Source organism: Strix aluco, chromosome 4 (genome assembly GCF_031877795.1).
Source record: "Strix aluco isolate bStrAlu1 chromosome 4, bStrAlu1.hap1, whole genome shotgun sequence".
Classification (NCBI taxonomy): domain Eukaryota; kingdom Metazoa; phylum Chordata; class Aves; order Strigiformes; family Strigidae; genus Strix; species Strix aluco.
This window is the reverse complement of record NC_133934.1, coordinates 61,026,210-61,031,459: the sequence shown is the minus strand read 5'-3', so window position 1 is coordinate 61,031,459 and position 5,250 is coordinate 61,026,210.

Genomic DNA, 5,250 nt, shown 5'->3' with positions numbered 1-5,250 from the left:
AGGCAGAAAGATTATTCTTGAAACTGGTAATAAAGGACCAGAAATGGAACACTCAATTACAGTAGAGAGCGAGACACTTATGTCAATATTGTCATTTAAACATGGATGATGTCAAAAGGAAATTTTTTTTCAGAGGTCTGCTCCTGCAGTTCCTGGTTAGCCACTGATGCTGAAATATATTTCTGTCTCTTGTATCTTCTACTGAGACCTGCTTGCTGTGCTGGGCATGTCTGAAAACTTCATCTCTTCATGCATACAGTTAAAGGAGAAATACACTTTTTGAAATACTAGTTGGGGTCATGGGTTCAAAGAGCTTTTCAGAAGCCTGGACTAAAAAGTTTCAAGAAACTTAATTTTGACTTGGGAAAGGAGGAAGCAATGGAAGGAATAAATGGAGGTAAAGGATAAGATAGTAGTGAACTGAATGAGTCATGCATGGCAAAGAGCAATTCACGGGATTAATGCTTGCTTTGTCAGCTGCCACGTTTTGTAGGCCTGGGAGCAGAGCTGACATCTGGAGATGGCCAGAGAGGTAGTTCTCAGAGCTCTTCCCTCTGCACATAAGAAAAGGGAGAAGAAACTGCAGATGAGAAGCTGATGAATGGGGACATCCTTTAAAGTAAGAAGGAGTTCAGGAAAATGTAGAAAGGAAATTGGCCCTGATCTGAAGTGGGATGGACATAGACCTGGGAATGTAGCTTCTCCAAGTCCAAGGGTGCTGAGACCCATATGGATGTGGTAGGGGCAGAACACCCTCTCCGGTGCTGGGTTTGGTAATCATGAATAATGTGCTGGCTTAACAAATGAGGTTTGTATGGTTTCTGGCAGACTTGTCATCTCCTTTACTGTCATGGCCTATCTGCAGTGTCTGGTCATCCTGCTCATTGACTGAGTGCAAGGCAGAGAGATGGAGACTGCAGTCAAGGTTTACTTGTCTGCAGTGATATATTGACTTCCTTGCAGGATATTTCAGTATCTTTTCCTCCCTAGTACAAATGTGAAGTCTGAAACTTGTATGAACACACACTTCTTTTAGCTAAGCATTTGTGCAGGCAGTTTCTGAATAGATAAATCAGAGGCTTCTGTTGCTTAGATATCTTAAAGGGTAATATCTTAGAACTGCAAGGTAATAACATTGTCCTGCTATAATTCCTCTAGCCCGTTAGTTTGGAGAGTGATTTACACTTGAAGGAATTAAGAGAGTTGTCCAGCACGTACAGGACACTGTGGCTAAGGTGGTACAGGTGTATCTGTAACACAGCTCCCTACGGTGGTTTCTCATCAGCTCTGAATGAGGTAGAGGTGAAACCAGGAGAGGTTCAGGATTTGCTTTGAGGTCCTACTTTATATTAGTGATATGCCTGCTTAAAAAAACAAAAGTAATAAATGTTGTAAGTATCACGCATAGATAGATGATAGAATGTGCAACAGCAGTGGCAATATTACAAATGTACTCAGGAGGTCATTTACTCCAGCCACCCACCCTGAGCAGGGCCAGCAGCACGTTCAGACCAGGTTGCTCAGGGCTTTTTTCGGCACAAGGACAGATGCCTGACTGCTCTGGGCAAGCTGTTGCAGGCCCTTATTATCTCCCAAATGAAATTAGAAAATAGCCAAGAGGCAAAAATAATTTCTTGTTTGCAAATTTTGTTGTTTTGTTGGTTTTGTGTTTTTTGGTTGTGTCTTTTATTTTTTTTTTCTTTTTTTCTTTTAAACCAACCCCTCTCCCTATTTTTGTATGTTTTTGTGACTCGAAGAATGTCAGGTCTCCTTTTCTGTCTTATTTTAATTCACATTTTTTAAAACTGAAAAGCAGTGGAGAGTAAAAAAAATGCATAGGGAGGAAATTTCAATTTCTTTCTTTTAAGTACTTTTCTGTCTGTGCAGAGGATAGAGCAGGACTGGAAGAGATCACCTGCTGTTTCTGACATAATCCTTTGGGATTTCAAGATGTGAGAGTAGAGTCTATTTCTGTTCTTTGTTGCTTTCAACAGCAAAGGCAGCTCTTGGAACTGAAGGACTGAGGCTCAGTCCTCGGTGTACTGAAACAGATGCGGTTTACTTTCCCGTATCAAACTCATTCCTCATAGAAACTCTAGCCCAGCCAACATGCTGCTGGGGGTGTGGGCAAGTGTATCGCCTGGGAACACTTGTGTTGCGGTGGAGTGCTGTAGTATGGTAGCCAAAAATGGACTTCTTAATTGCTGGGTTCCTTCCTCTGAACCAAAACCTTAATGCCTTGGACTACCACCAGAACGTTTGGCCTGTGCCTAGCTGCACCCACTTTCCAGTCAATGGGTATTTGAAATTCGCCTGTCTACAAGACAGCTTTTATGCTGCTGCTGGACAAGTGAGCTGTCAGAATGACAAGGCTATTGGAAGGGCTTTAGCCAGGCTCCCAAAGCTGAGCTGCTATAGACTATGCTAATAAAAATAAGGAAGTAATCAAAACCAAACAGTTGCAGAGCCAGTTCTTGTGCAGAAGGTGATGCAGCAGGGAGCAAACCAGTGTTTGCCAAGTGGGAAAAAGGACACTGACTGGCATGGAGAAATATTATTTGCTGGTTTGAGGGACAGGTAAGTGGAACAAACCCAAATCACTGCCTATTCATCAGAAGGGGAGGAGGTAGAAATTAGAGGTGACGGTTTGTAGCTGGCATTTTGCAATGACAGGTCTCTTTAAACTTAGTGATAATGCCTGCAGTTTCTTTCAGCCAAGCTTGGAACAACTTTGCCTTTGCCTCTGCACTTTCTCAAGATCTGTGTGAAGCCTGGTGATGATGGGCAGACTGTTAATTTCAATCATCAACCCAATGGGATCAGGGAAGTGTGGCAGCAATAATCGAAAATGGATGCTTAGAGTAAGGAGGCTAACAAAGCAGTAGGAGCAAATATTGGCAAGTATTAGCAAATATTTGTTAGTACCACTGCTGTTACATGGTGCAACGTGAGTTCCAGCTGGTATCAGAGAAAGTTTAGAGCTTGCTGGAACAAATCATAAAACAGTAATGGAAATTTTGGGACCCAGCTGTTGAGGAACAGCTGGAACCTCCTGACAAGTGGAATTACGGTGGGATCAGGGTGCCTGACACCTCAGATCCTATGAAAAATCCCAATCTAAGATGTTGCTTTCTGCTTTGCATCATATCTGCAGGTAGTGTGGGTGTGTTCTGCCTCTGCTCTCACCAGTGGGAGCTTTGCCATGTGCTTTCAGTGGGTCTGTGCTTTCACTCTGCCAGCTTTATTTGCAGATTTGCTTTATATTCTGCAAATATGCTGAACCAATTCATTTGGCAGATTTCTGCACTAGCCTCAGACCAGTTATGGTTTAATATGGAAAATAAAAAAAGTGGTTTTCAAGTACTGCACGTTCTAGTATATCTGTTTGCCAGTAAAAGAGTGTATGGAGGGATAGGGCAAATATCAACTGAAATCCAGTTTTTGGCTGCCTGCTTTATCAGAGAAGGCCAAAAGTTTCTGTGATTTGCCCCAAAGGGACCATCAAAGTTCACAGACATTAAGTATCAAATTAATTTACTGGATTTGGAGATATTCCTGAAACATATAGTCAGATCCTCTCATGTATTTAGCACCCAATATTGGATAAGTCCTTTATACATCAGTGATGGTTTTAAAAAAGTTCTTAAAACATAGGTTTTGCAGAAATGTTCTGAGGTGTAGTAGGGCTGGTATTTCAATTTTTTAGTAGAAAAATTCAGAATTAACTTACGTTTTGATTTTTAGCTTTGGGTAGGAGAATATAGAGGTGCCATTGTACATTTCTCTCATCCATCACCTGTTGTGGATGTACAGGAAAAGAGATTCAAGATTTTGAAAAGATCCCTGCAGTAGAGCAGGCTGGTTTCACAACAGGTTCAAGAATTTGAGCTTATTTTGAAAACCAGGTACTGCTGAATGTTTTCATGATGCTACATAGTATCAATAGCTGTGCCTTCAACTTACAGGTCTTTCTTATAAGAAGAGATAAGACAGCCATAGATCTGAGAGGTCTTTTTTTGTCAAAAGGAAAAAAATTTTTTTGAAGCATCTTCAATATGATGTGATTTTCGAAAACACTTTCTAGAAAAATATTTGCCTTAGCAAAAAATATTCCAGCAAGCTCTCTTCAGGATCCATTGTGTCTAAGGGCAGATCTTGAAATTAGTTCAGAAAAGATGTGATGTCTCACACGGATGTCAGTGCTAGTGTTTAAACAAATATTGCTACAGTCAGTTGAACTATACAAACAGAAACTATGCAGATAATACAAATAAGAAAATACACAAATTTGCTCTTGCAAATAACACTTCTGAGTTGCATCTGTAATCCTAATTTCTTACGTTGGTTGAAAGTATGACGATTTTGGAATATTTACGGAGTGAGCTATGCTAATCATATCCCCTTGGCTGCTGTAAGGTCAAATTTGGAGGTTACAATTTAAACACTCACACTGAAATGCAGAAGGCCTAATATTTCATTATTGGGAGCTTCCTCGGTTCATTTAAACTAGGGTAAAATAACTACTTTGATTTGTTAGTGCAGTAAACCTGTTTTGCACTGGCATAAATTAGAATGTCAGATGTGAAACAGTAAAGAGTGGATTAGAGATCTGGATTTCTACATGGAAAATGAACACTGTAGTAAAAAAATACCACAGCTGAAGGGGGAGGGATACAGTAAGAGACTTTTCTCACACCAGGTTTTAATTATGGTAGTATCAAGCCTGAGAAACTCCACTGAACTTTTCAGTTTTGTTGTACTGTACTTGAGCAGAATTTCATCAGCCATGGCTTGCATCTCTAATGTATAATCCTGTTGTAGTTAATTTATAATAGACATGTCCCCGCTAAGCAGTGCTAAAGGGGCTAAAATGAAGTAGATGCTTACAATAAATAGAAACATTTATCAGTCCTTCAAAGGAGAAGTGAGATGAAAGTTCTCACTTGCTGCTATAGATTCCTGTCTATAGAGGTTTTGAAATGTTTTCTTCTGCTTCTCCGAATCCCTTCCTGCAGCTTTTCTTTTTCCTTTTGATTTCGAAAAACTCTCTGCGCTCTGAACCTAGCATATGTCAGATGGATTTGTCCTGTTTTGCAAAAAGGAATGCAAATTGTTGAGAGTGCTTGAGAACAGTTTAAACACCATTGCTTATAAACAAAAGGGGTGCAGCTTTCTTCAGCCTCTGGTGTTTGGACTCTTTCATGGATGATGTGAACCTAGAATGTCTGTTGAACAAGTGATTGCTCAGAG